Source organism: Ranitomeya variabilis, chromosome 6, assembly GCF_051348905.1.
Source record: "Ranitomeya variabilis isolate aRanVar5 chromosome 6, aRanVar5.hap1, whole genome shotgun sequence".
Taxonomy (NCBI): Eukaryota; Metazoa; Chordata; class Amphibia; order Anura; family Dendrobatidae; genus Ranitomeya; species Ranitomeya variabilis.
Window position 1 is genome coordinate 423,867,837 of NC_135237.1, and position 20,834 is coordinate 423,888,670.

The window sequence follows — 20,834 nt, forward strand, 5'->3', positions numbered from 1 at the left end:
TGCTGGTGAATGATGCTGCTTTTTTTTGTGGGACAGTGTGATTTTACATTACACCGCACTGAATTGCCGGCTTTTCTATAGGACACCGATGCATAATTCTCACAAGTCACACTGATGGTCCGTGCGGTGTGAGGATTTTTCTTGCACCCATAGACTTGCATTGGTGTATTTTGGGTGTAATACGGTGTCAATCGCAGCATGCTGCGATTTAGTACACACGTATAATACGGCCGAGAAAACAACGGATGATGGGAGCTGTCCCATAGATTAACATTGGTCCGAGTTATATGCGATTTTTTTCTCGCATAGCTCTCGTCTGTATTTCTCTCTAGTGTGACTCCAGCCTATGACATAAAAAAGCCATCCACAACCTGTGTCCTCCATACATCTGTGATCTCGTCTCCCGCTGCTTACCTACACGTAACCTCCGATCCTCTCAAGGAATCTCCTTCTCTACTCCCCTCTTATCTCTTCTTCCTACAACCGCATCCAAGACTTCTCCTGTGCTTCCCCCATACTCTGGAACTCTCTACCACAACACATCAGACTCTCACCTACCATAGAAACCTTCAAAAAGAACCTGAAGACCCACCTCTTCCGACAAGCCTACAACCTGCAGTGATCCTCAACCTACTGAACCGCCGCATGACCAGCTCTACCCTCTCCTAGTGTATCCTCACCCATCCCCTGCAGACTGTGAGCCCTCGCGAGCAGGGTCCTCTCTCCTTCTAATCTGTACCTGTGTGCCTTGTTTTTTGCTCATGTTTATTGTACTTGTCTATATTTGCCCCTTTTCACATGTAAAGCGCCATGGAATAAATGGTGCTATAAAAATGTCTACTACTACTAATAATGTACTATATAAGCAGTCGGGGAAATAGTGGAATGAAATAAGCAGCGTAATCTGACCACTAGGTGGCGCCCTTTCTTTGCTATCATTATGTAGGTGCTGTAGGCCGAGCTGTGGCACTCGCTTTACAGCAGATCTGAACGATCATTAAATTATCAATACAGATGAAAATCCATTATATAACAGAGAAGCATTACTGCACAAAGGACAAAATAAAGTGTATTTTATTGTATTTTCCATCCTAGATACTACAGGTATGGGCTACTGCAATGGTCTCTACACCATGTGCTGCCTTCTGAGGTAAAACTTCAGCTCCTAGCATGCCGACATGAGCTACACTGGCTAGGTCTCATGATTATAGTTACCGGGTCCATTCGGCACTATTGGTATCTTCAAGGTATAGGGCAGAACAATGAGGTGCGAAGTTCTTGCGTGGCAGCATACTCACCGGACATGTCACCCATTGGGCATGCTGGACACTCTAGATCGGCGTATAGGACAGCGTGGTCAAGCTTCTGCCAATATCCAGCAACTTCGTCCCAGCCATTGGGGAGGGGGCCAATATCCCACAATCTGATCACCTCTATGTGAAGGAGATGTGCTGCACTGCGTGAGGCCAATGGTGGGCACACCAGATACTGACTGTTTTTTACTACTCTGTGTTTCAGAGAAAATTTGGTTTGAAAATCCTACTATAATCTGGGGAGTACATGGAGACCCCTGACTAGTCCGGTGCACCCCCGGCGGGCTTCTCCCTGTGCTGCTCCAGTTGTTTGACAGGTCTCTCCCTATCTGCACACTGAAGCCTTTACTTTTCGGACAGTGGAATATTGATGAGCTGCAGTCAATCACTTCCGGTTGATCGGCTGCTTTGGTCATGTGACCCAGAACTATAACATTGAATAGTAGCCCCAACCATGCAGGAACGGCGCTGCTGGGGGAGGTGAGGAAAGTTTGTTTTTATTTTCTATAGGGTCTTGAATTGATAAATCAGGGATTATCTAGGAGCGGACAACCCATTTAATGGGGGACCAGTTAATCTGCATGTGGGTAAGGTGTCGGAGTGGGGTGCTAAGGGCCCACCAGTAACATTGACTTTGGGGGGGGGGGGGCACTTTTCACCTGTATACAAATATTACACCACCCTCATTCACAAATTTACCTATATCTCTATATAATAATACACTGGGTAGCGTGGTTAATGAATGATCAGAGGCTGCTTTTTTCTGTACAGAGTGAATCAAGAGAATTATGCCAAGTACTGCCCATACAGTGGGGTTGGGGGCCCACAGTGCACTGGGGCCCACCGGAGGATTCCCCTGTTACCCTGAGGGCCAGTCCGAGCCTGTGTGGGTATTTGTATTTCCCACCTGATGGTAAGGCTATGTTCACACGCTGCGGTTTTTGCTGCGGATCCGCAGCGGATTTGCAGCTGCGGATCCGCAGACGTTTTCCATGCAGGGTACAGTACAATGTTACCCTATGGAAAACCAAATCCGCTGTGCCCACTTTGCTTTTTTTCCGCTTGAAAATCCGCGCGGATTTTCTGCGGAAAAAAAGAAGTAGCATGTCAATTCTGTCTGCGGATTCCGCAACGGTTTTCCACCTGCACCAATAGGAAAGTGCAGTTGGAAACCCGCAGTGGAATCCGCAGAAGAAACCGCACAAAAAAGCGCAGGGAAAACCAACGCGGTTTTGCACTGCGGTTTTTCCAAATCAGGACCTGAAAAATCCGCAGCAAAAAAAGGATAGTGTGAACAAGCCCTAAATGTTAGAGAAAAGAAGGATCAGGCTGATGAATTTCAACATGTCTGATCATTGAGCTGGAAGGGGAGACAAATCGCTGCCAGAGCCGTCCCCCGCCATCATTCAGCAGCAGTGATCCCCTGGTCGGACGCTGCTCCATGAGGAAAGTTGTCCCGTGTGAAGTTCTGGAGCAGCAGCACAACGTGGCCCCGCACAGCCCGGTGAGTGTGTGACATTTCGCAGCAGCAGCAGCAGCAGCAGCAGCAGAGGAAAGCAGCCATGTTTATGTTGATTGATTACACTGGCCGTGACAGCCGCGCTCCCTGGGACAGATGCTGTAAGTTGCCTCCTCCCCAGAGTCCCGCCCCCACCTGGACAGCGCCGGCAGCAGCAGGCAGTGTGTGTGCACTGTGCAGTGAGAGCGCAGCCGGGGACAGCAGCACATCCTGCCCAGCAGGGTCACCCGCTCCGGGGAGCAAGCAGACGGCGCAGGCTTACCCGTGCTCCGTACCACACGGTGCACCGGACTATCGGGAGTATTGGGGCAAGAGGAGCCCAAGCTGCGGTCACCTGCGGCCGCCCCGAGGTAAAGATGCTGAGGCGAGTCCCGGCGGTGAGCGGTCAGTGTGCGGCGGAGTTCTGTGCGACCGTCCACAAGTGTGGTGGATAGTGTGGTATATATCATTGTATGGGGGTATGCAGGGGGGCATTTATTATTGTATGGAGGGGGTATTTATTGTATGGTGGTATGAAGGCGGTATATAATGGTGCATGGTGCCACTGGGGGGAATGGAGGGGCGGTATATAATGGTGTATGGTGCCACTGGGGGGATGGAAGGGCAGTATACAATAGTATATGGTGCCGAGGGGCGCGGTATATAATAGTGTATGGTGGGCTGGAAGGGTGTCGTATATAGTAGTGTATGGAGCCATTGGGAGGATGGAGGGGCGGTATATAGGAGTGTATGGTGCAATTGGAGGGGTGGTATATAGTAGTGTATGGAGCCATTGGGGGATGGAGGGGCGGTATATAGTAGTGTATGGATCCATTGGGGGGATGGAGGGGCGGTATATAGTAGTGTATGGATCCATTGGGGGGATGGAGGGGCGGTATATAGTAGTGTATGGATCCATTGGGGGGATGGAGGGGCGGTATATAGTAGTGTATGGATCCATTGGGGGGATGGAGGGGCGGTATATAGTAGTGTATGGATCCATTGGGGGGATGGAGGGGCGGTATATAGTAGTGTATGGATCCATTGGGGGGATGGAGGGGCGGTATATAGTAGTGTATGGAGCCATTGGGGGGATGGAGGGGCGGTATATAGTAGTGTATGGAGCCATTGGAGGGGTGGTATATAGTAGTGTATGGAGGCATTGGGGGGATGGAGGGGCGGGATATAGTAGTGTATGGAGCCATTGGGGGGATGGAGGGGCTGTATATAGTAGTGTATGGAGCCATTGGGGGGATGGAGGGGCGGTATATAGTAGTGTATGGAGCCATTGGGGGATGGAGGGGCGGTATATAGTAGTGTATGGAGCCATTGGGAGGATGGAGGGGCGGTATATAGTAGTGTATGGAGCCATTGGGGGGATGGAGGGGCAGTATATAGGAGTGTATGGAGCCATTGGGGGGATGGTATATAGTAGTGTATGGAGGCATTGGGGGGATGGAGGGGCGGGATATAGTAGTGTATGGAGCCATTGGGGGGATGGAGGGGCAGTATATAGGAGTGTATGGTGCAATTGGAGGGGTGGTATATAGTAGTGTATGGAGCCATTGGGAGGATGGAGGGGCGGTATATAGTAGTGTATGGAGCCATTGGGGGGATGGAGGGGCAGTATATAGGAGTGTATGGTGCAATTGGAGGGGTGGTATATAGTAGTGTATGGAGGCATTGGGGGGATGGAGGGGCGGGATATAGTAGTGTATGGAGCCATTGGGGGGATGGAGGGGCGGGATATAGTAGTGTATGGAGCCATTGGGGGGATGGAGGGGTGGGATATAGTAGTGTATGGAGCCATTGGGGGGATGGAGGGGCGGTATATAGTAGTGTATGGAGCCATTGGGGGGATGGAGGGGCGGTATATAGTAGTGTATGGAGCCATTGGGGGATGGAGGGGCGGTATATAGTAGTGTATGGAGCCATTGGGGGATGGAAGGGCGGTATATAGTAGTGTATGGAGCCATTGGGGGGATGGAGGGGCGGTATATAGTAGTGTATGGAGCCATTGGGGGATGGAGGGGCGGTATATAGTAGTGTATGGAGCCATTGGGGGATGGAGGGGTGGTATATAGTAGTGTATGGAGCCATTGGGGGGATGGAAGGGCGGTATATAAGTGTATGGTGCCATTGGGGCATATGGAAGGGCAGTATAAAATGATGTATGGTGCCATTGGGGGGGGGGATGGAGAGGCTGTTTATAATGCTGTATGGTGCCATTGGTGTTATGGAGGGGCGATATATAATGGTGTCATTGGGAGTACAGAGGAGCGGTGGTATATAATGGGGCATGGAATAGGAGCAGTATATAATGGAGGAGGGGCAGTATGTAATAGTTTGGTGCCATTGTGGATATGTATACCCCCAAGGTGTATAAAGGTAATATTAATTATGGACTATGTAAGGCAACGTCCACACATTCAGTATTTGGTCAGAAAAAAACCTGAGTATTTGTAAACCAAAACCAGGAGTGGGTGATAAATGAAGTGGTGCATATGCTTCTTTTATACTTTTCCTCTGATTGTTCCACTCCTGGTTTTGGCTTACAAATACTCAGGTGAAAAAAAACCTCCTCCAATACTTGAGTGACTGTGGCATATGTAACTGTGTGGTAAAATATGCGAGCAGGTAACGAACCGTATGATGTGGTGCCATGTGAAGAGGCCATGCCTTACCCACAGCTTCTAAGATTGCATCCATGGCAGAGTGTGACAATTGCCAGTAGCCAGATACATGGCACAGGCAGCCATTGTCTATTTATTTCTATTGATGACTCTTTTGCTTGGCTCCTCAAGTAATTTGTCCATTCCTGACCCGTAAAGTACTAGAGAAAAGTTGCTGAACGCTGAGTAATGCCACAATTACAAAAGAAGTGTGATTTTGCCAATGAATTAGGAGACTGATGTTTTCCATGTTTGGGGTCAGGGCTGGACTAATGCTAGGAAGCTATCAGAGCAGTTAGACATGTCCTGATGGCGACTAGCTTTGTAGGTTTGCAGTTGATGTTTAGAAATGTTCCAATTGAGGGTCTCATTGAATTAACAATGTATTTTATTTGTTTGAACAATGTGAGCTGACGCCTTAAGACTAAGGGTACCGTCACACATTGAAATTTTCATCGCTGCGACGGCACGATTCGTGACGTCGCAGCGTCGTATGATCATCGCTCCAGCGTCGTAGACTGCGGTCACACGTTGCAATCACGGCGCTGGAGCGATGCCGAAGTCCCCGGGTAACCAGGGTAAACATCGGGTAACTAAGCGCAGGGCCGCACTTAGTAACCCGATGTTTACCCTGGTTACCAGCGTAAACGTAAAAAAAAAAAAACAGTACATACTCACCCGTCGGTGTCCTTCAGGTCCCTTGCCGTCTGCTTCCTGCTCTGAGTGCAGCCGTACAGTGAGAGCAGAGCGCAGCACCGCTGCGCTCTGCTCTCACTTTCCGGCCGGCACTCAGAGCAGGAAGCAGACGGCAAGGGACCTGAAGGACACCGACGGGTGAGTATGTACGGTTTGTTTTTTTACGTTTACGCTTGTAACCAGGGTAAACATCGGGTTACTAAGCGCGGCCCTGCGCTTAGTTACCCGATGTTTACCCTGGTTACAAGCGAAGACATCGCTGGATCGCTGTCACACACAACGATCCAGCGATGTCAGCGGGTGATCAAGCGACGAAAGAAAGTTCCAAACGATCTGCTACGACGTACGATTCTCAGCAGGGTGTCTGATCGCAGTAGCGTGTCAGACACAGCGATATCGTAACGATATCGCTAGAACGTCACGAATCGTAACGTCGTAGCGATGGAAATTTCAATGTGTGACGGTACCCTAAAGGCCTAAGATTGACCCGTATCTTGAATGAAATGATGGTTCAGATTGTAGCACGAATGCATGAATGTAAGGAATAGACGAGGAATTGCGGTCCGTAAATGGCATTGTGTGCAGCAAAGTAAATAACTGGTCAGGCTATCAGTCAGTCTATGAAAGAAATGTGCTCAAGTTCATGGACTAAGCAGCGTTTTCTAGTCCAGATAGAAATATACGTTGGAATCCAGCCACACTCCCTACCGAGTGCCAGTACTGTGAGGCAGTGTCACCACAGAAGAGATTTTGTTTTACTCACCAATTTTCATATTTTTAAAGTGTCTTGTTATAAAATTTCAAAACGTCTGAAATCATTCATCATACTTGTTTCGATTGAACACCATATCACATACTTGGCCATCAGTTTTTTGTTTTGGCCAAAAGATTTTTTAAGCCCCCACCACGACAAGGTAGAATCTTTTGGCAGTATCCTACTCTGCTGTAATGTATTAAAATTTTCTTACATGGTCAGAACTTCCCTCACGCCATAATCTCCCTCTTGTACCCTTTCCCCCTCAAATGTCCTGTCCCCTGCTATTATGTCTTGTGAATTGTTTTTGTGCAACTGTTTGGTGGTGGTTTTCTTTTTTAAAATTGATAATTTATATAAAGATTGGAATAAAAAATTTTTTTTTTTTTCAAAGGAATGTGTCACATACATTTAAAAAAAAATAAAAAATCACCCATAATACCACCTACAAGGAACAAATAATGTAAGCACAATAGCCAAGCCCATATTCCCCTAGGGAGTGGGCAACACTTCATATAACATTGAAAACATACTGAACCACAGCTACATGGACTGTGTTCAAAGAAGTGTCTCAAAAGACTTTTTATACCGTTAAAACTGAGTTTTTATTACAAATATTAAAAAAACATATACACAAACAAGAACCGTCAATAGGTACCTCAAAACAAACCAACAAAGTTGGATACAGTCAGCTAGAGCCAGACATATAATTTTCAGAGACAGGATTTGGAAGGAACATGCATGAAAATATAGAAATACATACATATTCAACTATGGTTTTCTAGATATACTACCAGGAATTGAAAGAAACGCATGTATTCTGCTGCAATCTTGAGAATACTAAACAAGAATTTTAGCAAAAACCTATACCATGAACATTCAAAATTTCATGCACTTCCTATTTAGTGTCACAATAAGGATACATGGATTTACTTTTAGTCCTGTGACTATTTTAGCAGGGGTCAGATGAGGCACATATAGCTAGCTGCAATCATGCAAATACTATAGCGAGGATTTGCGCACAGACATTACACTATGAATGGATAAACAATTCCCTGTGCTAGGTATCAGAATGCTACTACCGTGAACATACAATAAGTAATAAGAGCACCCCGTGCCTCATACATATTACCTGCTCTGTGTCTGTCACAAAATGTTCGGCCAAGTGGCCTGCTGATCCAACGAGCCCGGACGCGCGTTTTGCTTCTTCCTGGGGGTGTGTCAGTACGATGAGCCTCACGAATCTTATACAGTCGACTGGCCAATCCGGTTTTAAGAAGGAGTGGTCTAACCACATATGTCATGACAGACACGCCAAGTCACAGAACAAGCACAGTCAATTGGCCACTCCATGTTAAGAGGGAGGAACCAAACCATGTGTGTCATACACAGCCCGCCCAAGTGCCCCGTGCAATACTAATATCTATATAGAATGGAGTGCGGCAATGTATCAACAATAAGTCAGAGAGGGGAGATACGGTGCATCGATAAATAAGTCTCCCCTATCTAATCTGAAGTCCAATGGTGTCTATAGAATGGAATCGCTATATTTCTATATCCGCTGATCTAGACATGGGATGGAACATGCACGCCCAATCACAAGGATTGCACAGTCAATTGACCAATCCAATTTAAAGCGGAGGAATCAAACCATGTATGTCATACTAAGCCCGCCCAAGTGCCCCGTGCAGTACTAATATATATAAAAACTATAGTGCGGCAGTGTACCAACAGCAAATCAAAAAGAGGGAGAGATTCAGTGCACCAATAAATAGGTCTCCCCTATTAAATCTAAAATCCGTCAATATCAAAAAATGAGATCACTGTATTCCTAAATGCACCCATCACAAAATGGGATGGAACACACTGCATACGTCACAGATTTGAACATCCAATAGGCTGGTAACTTCGAACACAGAGCAACATAGAACACCGGGACATGAGAAAAACATACACACCCCCTATATTGCAGCTTATAATGGCTCAGGTGTATAATGCATAGTAATGCCACATATATCAAAATCCCCCAGCATACGGTGATTCCTATATGAATGTACTTGGCCTCGGTATAATAAAGATAGCCAAATAAAACTAACTCGGCATTCCATATATTAAGGTGAAGAACAGATGTGAAAATAAATAACCTCTTAATAAAAAGTGTCACTAAAGCAATAATATGCATGTGAATACTTAAATAGGATAATGGAATAGCCATAGGCTCTCAAGTAGTGAAAGTAACAATGTGAACAATAATATATACAATATATACATACACACATATATATACATATGTATATATATTAATAGTGAAGAAAGACGAATACATGTGTAAACGTCTAGATGAACCTAACGTCATTAGCAGTGTATAAATCCCGGATGGAATAAAATGGTGACAAACCCCCCCCCCCCCCTGCAGGTAGGGGGCAAGAAAGGCACCACTATCATCCATCACAGGATATCACCCAATGTATAGGTAAAGTATGCTCCGCTGCATACCTCACCGATGGTGAACAAGTGAAAGTTGGAAAATGGGTGAAAAGTGAAAAAAAAAATTATATATATATATATATATATATATTATATATGAAAGTAGTTATTTAATCATAAAAAATTATTATTATACCGAGGTAAGACATTCCAATATCATACCAACTTGCATATTAAAAGGACTGCAGCCCAAATAACATGCCTCTTGAGTATAGTATCCCATAATTCAAGACACTGTGTTTACCCATTAGATTTATAACTTTCTTTCATGTTGTATAAAAATGATTTAAGTCTCACAAAGGTTTTGTATTTCAAGGTCTCAAACCATTTCTTCTCAAACCTCCAAAGTGAAGCAGTGCTTGAATCCATCAATAAAGTGCATAGTGCCACTGTTATATAACCCAGGTATTTTAGTGTCAGTCATGGAAAAAGTTCCTAAACAAAATACATAAATTTTCTTGATACCATGCTGAAAATACAGAACCAGAATAATCTTGATATAAAATAGCTCTTAAATCGGCAAAAATGCTGAAGAAATGTAGTAACATTTTTCATAGACCCCAGGTGTTGTCTCCGCAGTATGATGCTTGAATCCGCCTGATGTCCCGCTGGAAAAAGATGACAGCAAATGTTCTATCTCTGATTTCTTGTTGTCCGGTTGACATCACTCTCAAAATTCCCATTCACCAACTGGATAAAGGCTAGAAGATATTGCCCAGAAGCAGTTGAATCCATATAAATGGCCAGATAAGTACCTAAGTAGACAAACACAAATTTAAAAAATGCACATATAACAAACATTATAAAACAAACTATGGGAAGAGCCCACCGTATGAAAGTTAAAATTGGTGCCACTAAACATGTCAGAGAGAGATATTCCAAGTTTCCATATTTTCACATAAACGAACCAAAACCTAGATTCTCATTAAGGCCTTGAGGGGTCAAAGTACCCAACCTATAAATCCATTGGCTTTCGATCTGGGCAAGGGCATTGCCCAGATCACCCCCTCTTGGTCCCAATGTAACCACATCAATGCCTTTGACCTTCATGAAGTAGGGATTGCATTCATGATACTTCTTGAAGTGTCGGGGAATGGTCTTCAGTGCTGAAACATCCTCTATGGTTTTTGCCTTTACAATGTCCAAATGATGTTCCCGAACACTAACTTTTAGCTCTCTAGTGGTAAGGCCAACATACGGTATATTTTACCACAAGGTCAGGTTAGATGGTAAATGAATAACCAAAACAAACTACTTGAAAATATAATCAATAACACAAAAGAGATTTATTTTTAATGATAAAAACATAATATTTTATTTAAATGTGAAGACACTAACAAACAATGACACAGACAGTCGGAGGAGGCACAGAGAAAAAAATATATATATAAAAATATATATATAAAATTCATGTATATAAAAGGACCGCAAATAACAATATATATAAAAAGTATAGTAATATTATGTCCTTTCTTTTTTATTTATTTAACAAGTATGCATGAAACACGGCAAAGAACCACTATTAAATAAAAAGATATGTGTAGTAAAGTGCAATGTGCACTGTGCATAAAGCTGATAGCAATAGTAATAGCTGTATAAGGTATAATACCTATAGCTCCTATATATAATAGTTTCTATAAGGTCAAAAACTAAAGTGCATTATAAACCACTAGAAAAAGATATTATAATAAAGTGTACTGTGCACCATGCATAGGGCTAATAGCAATAGTAGTAATTTCATAAGGTACAATACCTATAGATCCTATATATAATAATCACTATAAAGTCCAAAGCTAAAGTGCATTATATAGGTGGCTGACCTTACCAGTGCTCATGGTATATCTGTGCCTCGACCCCGCACTCCAACGCGCGTTTCGCGGCACGTCGCTTCCTCAGGGAGGACATAATATTACTATACTTTTTATATATATATTATTTGCGGTCCTTTTATATACATGAATTTTATATATATATTTTTATATATATATTTTTTTCTCTGTGCCTCCTCCGACTGTCTGTGTCATTGTTTGTTAGTGTCTTCACATTTAAATAAAATATTATGTTTTTATCATTAAAAATAAATCTCTTTTGTGTTATTGATTATATTTTCAAGTAGTTTGTTTTGGTTATATATTCGTGTGTCTACTTGAAACAAAAAAAGAAAATTGGGTTTAAATTCTCTCCTTGGATTTTTTGGTAAAGTAGATGGTAAATGACCCCTTTGGTTGTACATGTAATGAATTTTCTTATCTCAAAGTTTTTTGTGCCATCAAAATTGGAGAAGGTTTTAGCCTTAATACAATTTGAACAGGCCTTAGGCCATGTGCACACGTTCAGTATTTTTCGCGTTTTTTTTCGCGAAAAAAACGCTAACATATGCCTCCCATTATTTTCAGGGTATTCCGCATTTTTTGTGCAAATGTTGCATTTTTTCCCGCGAAAAAATCGCATCGCGGAAAAAAAAACAACATGTTCATTAAATTTGTGGAATTGCGGGGTTCCGCACACCTAGGAATGCATTGATCTGCTTACTTCCCGCACGGGGCTGTGCACACCATGCGGGAAGTAAGCAGATTATGTGCGGTTGGTACCCAGGGTGGAGGAGAGGAGACTCTCCTCCACGGACTGAGCACCATTATAATTGGTAAAAAAAAAAAAAAGAATTAAAATAAAAAATAGTGATATACTCACCCTCTGATGGCCCCAGATTCTCAGCGATGCATGCTGCCGCTTCGGTTCCTATAGCTGGTGTGTGGTGAAGGACCTGCGATGACGTCGCGGTCTTGTGATTGGTCGCGAGACCGGTCATGTGACCGCTCACGTGACCGCGACGTCATCGAAGGTCCTGCACACACACATCATCTATAGGAACGGACGCCGCTGAGGAGATCGGCTGTCTGCATAGGCAGCATCTATAGTAAAAAGTTGGTCACACTTGTCAAACACTATGTTTGACAAATGTGACCAACCTGTCAGTCAGTTTTCCAAGCGATGCTACGGATCGCTTGGAAAACTTTGGCATTCTGCAAGCTAATTTCGCTTGCAAAATGCTAAAAAAAACGCAAAAAAATAAAATGCTGATTTCTTGCAGAAAATTTCCGGTTTTCTTCAGGAAATTTCTGCAAGAAATCCTGATGTGTGCACATACCCTTACGCCGGCCACAGGGAAAAAAGCCTGCAGTTCTTGAGTCACATTTATTTGCCTTTTTCCTGTCATCATAGTGGCTATGTACCAAAATATCCTGAAGATTTCTATAGATTTCTATTGCTTTAGTGACACTTTTTATTAAGAGGTTATTTATTTTCACATCTGTTCTTCACCTTAATATATGGAATGCCGAGTTAGTTTTATTTGGCTATCTTTATTATACCGAGGCCAAGTACATTCATATAGGAATCACCGTATGCTGGGGGATTTTGATATATGTGGCATTACTATGCATTATACACCCGAGCCATTATAAGCTGCAATATAGGGGGTGTGTATGTTTTTCTCATGTCCCGGTGTTCTATGTTGCTCTGTGTTCGATGTTACCAGCCTATTGGATGTTCAAATCTGTGACGTATGCAGTGTGTTCCATCCCATTTTGTGATGGGTGCATTTAGGAATACAGCGATCTCATTTTTTGATATTGACGGATTTTAGATTTAATAGGGGAGACTTATTTATTGGTGCACTGAATCTCTCCCTCTTTTTGATTTGCTGTTGGTACACTGCCGCACTATAGTTTTTATATATATTAGTACTGCACGGGGCACTTGGGCGGGCTGTGTATGACACACATGGTTTGGTTCCTCCCTCTTAACATGGAGTGGCCAATTGACTGTGCTTGTTCTGTGACTTGGCGTGTCTGTCATGACATATGTGGTTAGACCACTCCTTCTTAAAACCGGATTGGCCAGTCGACTGTATAAGATTCGTGAGGCTCATCGTACTGACACACCCCCAGGAAGAAGCAAAACGCGCGTCGGGGCTCGTTGGATCAGCAGGCCACTTGGCCGAACATTTTGTGACAGACACAGAGCAGGTAATATGTATGAGGCACGGGGTGCTCTTATTACTTATTGTATGTTCACGGTAGTAGCATTCTGATACCTAGCACAGGGAATTGTTTATCCATTCATGGTGTAATGTCTGTGCGCAAATCCTCGCTATAGTATTTGCATGATTGCAGCTAGCTATATGTGCCTCATCTGACCCCTGCTAAAATAGTCACAGGACTAAAAGTAAATCCATGTATCCTTATTGTGACACTAAATAAAAAGTGCATGAAATTTTGAATGTTCATGGTATAGGTTTTTGCTAAAATTCTTGTTTAGTATTCTCAAGATTGCAGCAGAATACATGCGTTTCTTTCAATTCCTGGTAGTATATTTAGAAAACCATAGTTGAATATGTATGTATTTCTATATTTTCATGCATGTTCCTTCCAAATCCTGTCTCTGAAAATTATATGTCTGGCTCTAGCTGACTGTATCCAACTTTGTTGGTTTGTTTTGAGGTACCTATTGACGGTTCTTGTTTGTGTATATGTTTTTTTAATATTTGTAATAAAAACTCAGTTTTAACGGTATAAAGTCTTTTGAGACACTTCTTTGAACACAGTCCATGTAGCTGTGGTTCAGTATGTTTTCAAGGAACAAATAATGTCACAAAATGGCTGGACCACATTATCACCACATGGTGACCAAATACCACATACAAGGAACAAATACCGCCACACACTGACCAGACAAAATATTACCACCATAGTGACAAATACCACTTAAGGCTGAGTCAGACATAACGATATCGTTGCAACGTCACGCTTTTGGTGACGTAGCAACGATCCCGCTAACGATCTCGTTATGTGTGACAGCGACCAACGATCAGGCCCCTGCTGGGAGATCGTTGGTCGTTGGGGAATGATCAGGACCATTTTTTGGTCGCTGATCACCCGCTGTCATCGCTGGATCGGCGTGTGTGACGCCGATCCAGTGATGTGTTCACTTGTAACCAGGGTAAATATCGGGTTACTAAGCGCAGGGCCGCGCTTAGTAACCCGATATTTACCCTGGTTACCATTGCAAAAGTTAAAAAAAAAAACAGTACATACTCACATTCTGATGTCTGTCACGTCCCCCGGCGTCCACAGGGTTAAAACTGCTTTCGGCAGGAGCGCTGCTAATGCACGCGCTGCTGCCGAGAGCTTCCCTGCACTGACTGTCAGCGCCGGCCGTAAAGCAGAGCACAGCGGTGACGTCACCCCTGTTACTGCCGGCACTGACACATTCAGTGCAGGGAAGCTCTTACTAAGCGCGGCCCTGCACTTAGTAACCCGATGTTTACCCTGGTGTCCCGGGTGCTGCAGGGGGACTTCGGCATCGTTGAAGACAGTTTCAACGATGCCGAAGTCGTTCCCCCTGATCGTTGGTCGCTGGAGAGAGCTGTCTGTGTGACAGCTCCCCAGCGACCACACAACGACTTACCAACGATCACGGCCAGGTCGTATCGCTGGTCGTGATCGTTGGTAAGTCGTTTAGTGTAACGGTACCTTAACAAGGGACAAATACCACCACACCATGACCAGTCCACATATTACCATCACATAGTGACCAAATAATAATGACAAACTGAAAAGATCTGCCATATAGTGTATGATCCAATTAACTTTCCACTGCTGAACAGAAAAAATAGGGACCCAGCAGTGGCTTCTAGGTAACGTGCGACACTCTCCAGATATTTCCAGAGGAATGTATTTAGCTAGAACTGTGGAGCAAACAAAATATTTAGGGGGGGGGGTGAAAGTGACATCTAAAGGTCATGCCCCAGAAGAAGCAGTGAAGGTGAAACTGTGTCCGGCTGATGACCTCTATAGCGTGGAGATTTTATGACATGCAATTTCAAAGATAAAATGTGTGTATAATAAAATCCATTTCGTCATTAAATGGCCCCATGGTGCTTCTTGCTGCAGGAGAGACCAATGGATGGGAAACAAGGATTGGCAGTGGAAAGTGTCATCGCTGGCACTCTGGAGGAAGTATGAGCAGATGGCAGCTTGTGTTATGATCTGTCTGGAGTAGTAGACTTGGCCAACACCACAAATTTCTCCTCGCTTGTTTGAGAAAATGATTCACATTAAAATGGTTAGTGATTTCAGGGATGTTCCAGAATGGGCATGGCTGGTACTAATGGTTTGAACAAGCTGGTGTGCTTCCCATATAGGTGGATGACCGGAATATTCAGACTGAGGTTTGCTTTAAGAGAAATGGACAATAAGTCTTACTCATTACTGTTGGCAAAGTGTAATTCCACTCCAATGGCAATGTTTCCAAACCAGAGTTTTATGTTTAGTTGTGCCCCTCCGGAATGCAAGGAAGGGTCCACCTATTGGGGAAAAGGCTTTGGAATTGATGACCTATGATGCCTGGCAATGTCTTTTTGAAGAATCGTGTATGAACCGTCATTTAGTACATGCGGTTTTACAACTGCAGATTCCTATTATGGAGCAGGTGTAAAACGCTGCGGAATCCGCACAAAGAGTTCACATTGTTGCAGAATAAACAAAGCAGCGTTTCTGCGCGTTTTCCGCAGCATGTGCACTGTGGATTTTGTTTTCCATAGGTTTACATGGTACTGTAAACTCATGGAAAACTGCTGCGAATCTGAAGCGGCCAATCTGCTTCGGATCCGCAGCGTGTGCACATAGCCTTAGGAGTGGTAACCAAATCAAAACTTTCCAAATCCTCCTCTAAAACTGAGTCTTCTTGCTTAGTTTTTGGAGCGGAAACTGTGCACATTAAGGCTACGTTCACATTTGCGTTGTGCGCCGCAGCGTCGGCGCCACAACGCAAACAAAAACGCAGCAAAACGCATGCACAACGCTGCGTTTTGCGCCGCATGCGTCCTTTTTTTCATTGATTTTGGACGCAGCAAAAATGCTACTTGCTGCGTCCTCTGCGCCCGGACGCGGGCACCGCAGGGACGCATGCGGCGCAAAACGCAAGTGCGACGCATGTCCATGCGCCCCCATGTTAAATTTAGGGGCGCATGACGCATGCGGTGACGCTGCGGCGCCGACCGCAAATGTGAACGTAGCCTTACTTAGGCAGTTTTCACTCTTGCAACATTTTTGTGTAAAACCTCTTATTGCAAAAATTGAGCAGATAGATTCCCTTTATCACCTCACTTTTCGTATATAAGCTTCGGCCACCGCCATCAGGGGCTTATCTACAGCATTCTGTAATGCTGTAGATAAGCCCCTGATGTAACCTGAAAGATAAGAAAAACAAGATAATAATCTTAATTTTTAATATCTTTATTTTTATATAGTGCTAACATATTACGCAGCGCTTTACAGACATTATCATTGCTGTCCCCAATGGGGCTCACAATCTAAATTCCCTATCAGTATGTCTGTGGCGTGTGGGAGGAAACGGGAGTACCCGGAGGAAACCCACGCAAACACGAAGAGAACATTCAAACTCCTTGCAGATGTTTTCCTTGGTGGGATTTGAACCCAGGACTCCAGCGCTGCAAGGCTGCAGTGCTAACCACTGATGCTTCTTTCACATTTCCGTCTTTCTGCTACCATCACAATACGTCGATTTTTGAAATTGCAGGATCCTGCATTTTCCCATAGACTTGTATGGCCACACGTTGCGTCCGTCGTGCACTGGTTGCGTCGGGTTTTGGCGGACCGTCGTCACAGAAAGACGTTCAAGGGAACGTTTTTCTGTATGCCGCATCCAGTGTTTCAGACTACGCATGGCCAGCAGGAAATACCGCTCTCACGATCTTTCCTCACCCTGCAGTCTGACGGAAATGTGAAAGCTTCGTGATGGTCCCGTAACGACGGAAATGTGAAAGAAGCCTAAGCCACTGTAAGATTATACACACCTGGGGGGGGGAGCGGTCCGGTCCTATGGGCGTTGCAGTCCGGGTCCGGCGCCTCCCATCTTCATACGATGTCGTCCTCTTCTTTGCTTCCTTCCGCAGCTCCTTCGCAGGTGTAATTCTCTGCCCTGTTGAGGGCGGATCGACATAATGCAGTGCGCAGGCATCGGGAAAGGTCAGAGAGGCCCGGCACCTGCGCACAGCAGTACTTTATGCTGCCCTCAACAGGGCAAATCAGTACGCCTGCGCAGGAGCCGCGACAGGAAGCAAGGAAGAGGACAACATCGTATGAAGATGGGGGAGCTGAATCCGGACTGCGACGCCCATCAGGCCGGACCGCCCCTGGGTGAGTATAATCTAGCTAGTTTTTCTTTTCTTTCACGATACATCGGGGGCTTATCTACAACATTTCCGAATGCTGTAGATAAGCCCCAAATGGCGGTGGCCGCAGTTTATAGCGGCAAAATGAGGTGACAGATTCCCTTTAAGAGTATCCTAGTAATTTAGTTACCCTAATCCTTAAAAGGGATATTCCCATCTCCAAGATTATATGCCAATATGAAGTGGGTATAATATTAGCAAATACCATGTAGTATAAATTCTTCTAATTTACTATGTTGCTTACCCCCATGTGCAGGACATTGCAGTAAGCTTGGGTATCCATGGTTGCAACCACTAACATCTGTCACTGAGTGGTCATAACCATGGATTCCGAAGCTACTGCAATGCCCTGCACGTGGGGCAAGTGACAGAGCAATCAGAAGAACTATGCTACATTTGTAATTGGAGGTATTTGTTATTGCTATTACTATTCCTGCTACATATTGTGATAGGATCTTGGAGATGGAAATACCTCTATACATACGTGTGGTTTTGCCATTCAATTTTGTCTGTTTAGCGTCTGTCTTCCTCTGGAGCACATGACTACTCTTCAGGTCTGCCAGCTCTGTGTGAGGATTGCTACTTAATACTATGGCTAGTGCACATGACTGTATTTTCGGTCAGCATGCTATCAGTTGAAGAAAAAAAAGTAATCACACACAGACCAATGTTATTCAATGGGAAACACTTGCAAAACGCTAGTGTTTAGCGGGAATACGCAAGCAAATTCCGCATGCGTTATACCCGCGGCAGAGAGTTGCAATTTCCGTGGCAATTCTGCAACGTGTGCACAGTGTCCCACTTAATAATTTTTTGGTCGATAGGTGTGTGAGGGTTTACTTGTGGGGCAAGGAGACTTTTTGAATTATACCATTTTGTCATACATAGGGCATTTTGAAAAATGTGTAGCATTACGGCTACTGGAAAACAGTCTTGCCCATTTTTTTTTTTTTTTTTTTTTTTTAAACATTTTGTCTCATCTACAGTGTTTGCTGATTGGGGAAATGTTTATTTTGAAAGAGAGGGAGATATGATATATATATATATATATAATTTTTATTAATGAGGCGGGAAATTTCAGCTTTTTTTTATTTTTTGCCTTTTCACTAGATTTTAGTTTCCTTAGGGGACTTTAACCTGCGATCATCTGACTGTTATTACCTGCCCGGTATGGAGTAAGCACACCCCATGGGCCCGTTCCATACACCCGCTACCAACTTGCAGTAGGGGGTTAGAAATTGTACCCCAGAAAATTCTGGCATGTTCCAGCCACTGGCTGTCCCCTTCTGTATATCTTACTGCACACTGCTTGTTGTACTTGTGATTTCCGGCATCAGAGACTCCAAAATATATTACATTAAGTGGAGTTTATATTACATTAAGGCTGTGTGCACACTTTGCTGATTTGATTGCAGATCCGCAGCGTTTTTTGCCGTGCAGAATTGCATCAAATCCGCAGTGTAGTGCACAACCAATGTAAGTCTATGAGAATTGCAGACTTAATGTGCACATGCTGCAGAAAAAGCCACACCGAAACGCAGCTTTTTTTTTCCCTCAGCATGTCACTACTTTTGAGCGGAACTGCAGCATTTCTGCACCCATAGACTTGTATTGAGTCAGGCACATCCACAGATTTAAAAAAGATCTGCAGTTTTGCTGCGGATGTGGGTCCGAGAAACGCTGCAGTTCGGGAGGAGGGAAGTGTGTGGGCTGACTGTGTGCATGTATGTATGTGTGTGTGGGCGGGGTCTGCGAGCTGTCAGGGGGTCTGCTGGGTCATTTGCGGGGCTGTGCGGGTGTGGGCGGCCCTGTCCTGGTGTGTGCGGGGATCTTTGGTGTTTGTGCAGGCATCGTCGGATGGGACTAAAAGTCCCATCGGGCTATGCTTGCTACAGTGATAGTGATTGACACATTAGCCAATGCTGGGACAGTAGTAGTCCCATCATCCAGCTAATGTGTTGAATGTAAAAAAACACATATGCAGCACATACATGCAGCACCTTGATCCCCGAAGCCATTGCTCACCTGTAAAAAAAAAAAATTAAAATAATCAAACAATATACTCCCTGATCCGCAGAAATCCAATTAATACGAGTGTCCCACGACGATCTCCCGTGGAGAGCTGCCACATCAGCTGATGCGACCGCTCTCCAGGAGCTCCAGCAATACAATGATGGAAGGTACAGTATCTCTCCACAATGTATTCCTCTGCCGCTGAGAAATAGTCCCTATTCTCACTTGTGGCACTGCTGTGTGGGAAAATTCCCACGCAGCCTTGGCATAAAGTGAGACCCTGAACTCGGGTAACCTCTTCAGTGATGCACTGCAGGAGCCATTGTCTCCTGTCAGTGTGTCACTGAAGGTCTATAGAGCAGTGACATCACTCGATGTCACTGTTCTATAGGGGAGATCGTCGTGGGACACTCGTTATTAATTGGACTACTGCGGAAAGGGAGTATACGGTTGGTTAATATTTTTTAATTTTTTTGCAGGCGATCGAGTATGGTAAGTGTGGTTAAATTAAGAATATTAAAGGGAGTCGGTCACCTCAAAAATCGTATCTGAGCTAAGCCCACCGGCATCAGGGGCTTATCTACAGCATTCTGTAATGCTGTAGATAAGCCACTGATGTAACCTGAAAGATGAGAAATAAAGGTTAGATTATACTCACCCAGGGGCGGTCCTGCTGCGGTCCGGTTCCGATGGACGTCGTGGTCCGGTCCAGCGCCTCCTATCTTCAATCGGTGACGTCCTCTTCTTGTCTTCTTGCAGCGGCTCCGGCGTAGGTGTACTTTGTCTGCCCTCTTGAGCAAAGTACTGCAGTGCGCCGGCGCCGCGGCTCTCTGACCTTTCCTGGCGCCTGACCGCCTCTGGGTGAGTATAATCTAAGGCCTCTTTCACACTTCGGTTTTTACAATCTGTAGAGGATCCGTCAAAATGTTGAAATGACGGATCCTGTGCAGATTGTAAAAAAAAAACCAAAAAACATGTGCACTGGGCCAGTTTTTCTGACGGACCCGTCGAGGCTATGTGCACCTGTTGTGTATGCGTCTTTACAGGGGTTTTCTGCTGCGAAAACGCGTACACAACACAACCCATGTTAAAAATAAAATAAAAAATTGCAATATTCTCACCTTTCGGCGTCCCGCGCAGCATT

General features: G+C 44.5%; 1 protein-coding gene across 4 annotated transcripts in view; it reads left to right on the forward strand.

The window, feature by feature from the left end:
- Window positions 1–3,006: 3,006 nt before the first annotated feature.
- Window positions 3,007–20,834, forward strand: part of GREB1L (GREB1 like retinoic acid receptor coactivator) — a 221,346-nt gene continuing 203,518 nt past the window's right edge. For 3 of the 4 annotated variants that reach the window (XM_077270331.1, XM_077270333.1, XM_077270334.1), the window contains exon 1: window positions 3,044–3,182. The gene's annotated coding sequence lies outside the window, so the exon portion shown is untranslated. Of the gene's footprint in view, window positions 3,183–20,834 lie in introns of all 4 variants that reach the window. The other variant, XM_077270332.1, reaches the window with a different exon arrangement.